Source organism: Macaca fascicularis, chromosome 7 (assembly GCF_037993035.2).
Source record: "Macaca fascicularis isolate 582-1 chromosome 7, T2T-MFA8v1.1".
NCBI lineage: Eukaryota > Metazoa > Chordata > Mammalia > Primates > Cercopithecidae > Macaca > Macaca fascicularis.
This window is the reverse complement of record NC_088381.1, coordinates 58,156,243-58,158,142: the sequence shown is the minus strand read 5'-3', so window position 1 is coordinate 58,158,142 and position 1,900 is coordinate 58,156,243. Positions and strand designations below refer to the sequence as shown.

Sequence of the window (1,900 nt, the reverse complement as noted above, 5' to 3'; positions counted from 1 at the left end):
ACCCAGGGGATAAGAGGTTGAATATCTCAGCACGTCTCTAACATCTGACATCTCTAACAACAAATGCGTTAGTGTGCCTTGTCATATTGGTTGGGAAACTTTAACATACAGCACAGAAAGAATGCATTTGCCCTATAAAATGTGAAGATTGGGGATTACCAGCTGTCCACTTTGACCTTAAAGCAGCGGTCCCCAACCATTTTGGCACCAGGGACTGGTTTCATGGAAGACAATTTTTTTTCCGTGAAAATCCTATTTAGATTCTCATAAGGAGTGTGCAGTCTAGATCCCTCGTATGCACTGTTCACAATAGGGTTTGCACTCCTATGAGAAGGGAATGCTGCCACTGATTTGACAGGGGGCGGAACTCAGCAGTAATGTTCACCCACCAGCTACCGGCATCCTGCTGTGTGGCCCAGTTCCTAACAGGCCACCGACCAGTACAGGTCCGTGGCCCGGGTTTTGGGGACCTCTGCCTTAAATTTCTATGTCATTCTGATCATCTTAAAAGATATATATATATATATTTAGAATTAGGCAGCTGGACTCAGTTTAGATGATCCCAATTTTGTTGGCAACATCCAAAGCGTCGTAATCAGGAGCCAGTCGAACATACGCCTTTTTCTCTCCATCAGGCCGAATCAGGGTGTTGACCTTGGCCACATCAATGTCATAGAGCTTCTTCACAGCCTGTTTAATCTGGTGCTTGTTGGCTTTAACATCCACAATGAACACAAGTGTGTTGTTGTCTTCTATCTTCTTCATGGCAGACTCAGTAGTCAGCGGAAACTTGATGATAGCATAGTGGTCAAGCTTGTTTCTCCTGGGGGCGCTCTTCCGAGGATATTTGGGCTGCCTCCGGAGTCGCAGTGTCTTGGGCCGCCGGAAGGTGGGTGAGGTGCGGATCTTCTTTTTTTTGTGGCTGTGGACACCTTTCAACACTGCCTTCTTGGCCTTTAAAGCCTTCGGTTTGGCTTCGGCTTTAGGAGGGGCAGGAGCTTCCTTCTTCGCTTTCGGCGCCATCTTGTGAAAAGGCCATTCTGATCATCTTAGTAGAGAAAGGTGTACCTTTGAGTTCAGGTCAGCAAACATATTTACTCTGCTAGGTATTTACCATGAGTCAGTCACGGAGTTGACTTGGGAATGTAAAGGTGGCTAATGCACAGCTCCTCCTGCCCTCAACAAGTGCATTGTATGACCTGCCTCTTAGAGTAACTCTATATCCTGCCAAGCCAGCCAGTATTGATGAACTAAACAATATTCCACACAACTAAACACCTTGATCTCTATTACTTAATATTGGCCCTTTACACACTGAATTTTGGCTTCCACACTAGTCAGCTGGATATGGAGTTGCTCAAGACCACTTTCATTTGTAAAAGTAGAACAAACTTTTGACCATAAGAGGAGGATACTCATGTGTAAAAACAGAATCTGGTTGTCTTGATGGAATCTAAGGTAATGTTGCCCCATTTTACATTTTTTTTTTTTAAATTTGGGACTGGGTACTCAGTGAAATCAGGGATCATGTCTATTTTGTTCATCATTGTTTCCCCCATGACTGGCATAGAGAAGATGCTCAGTAAATGTTAATTAAATTGCTAAAATAAAGAATGAGAGGCCAGGTGTAGGGGCTCCCACCTGTAATCCCAGCACTTTGGGAGGCCGAGGCAAGCAGATTGCTCGAGTTCAGGAGTTTGAGACCAGCCTGGGCAACATGGCAAAAACCCGTCTCTATAAAAAATACAAAAAGAAATTAGCCAGGCGTGGTGGTGCACTCCTGTAGTCTTAACTACTCCAGAGGCTGAGATGGGAGGATCACTTGAGCCCAGGAGGTCAAGGCTATAGAGAGGTGTCATCATGCCACTGTACTTCAGCCTTGGTGATAGATCAAGACCTT

The 1,900-nt window shown here is 45.1% G+C and overlaps 1 pseudogene; it reads right to left on the bottom strand.

Moving 5' to 3' along the window:
* Window positions 1-506: 506 nt before the first annotated feature.
* Window positions 507-1,036, bottom strand: LOC135971866 (large ribosomal subunit protein uL23 pseudogene; annotated as a pseudogene).
* Window positions 1,037-1,900: the final 864 nt, after the last annotated feature.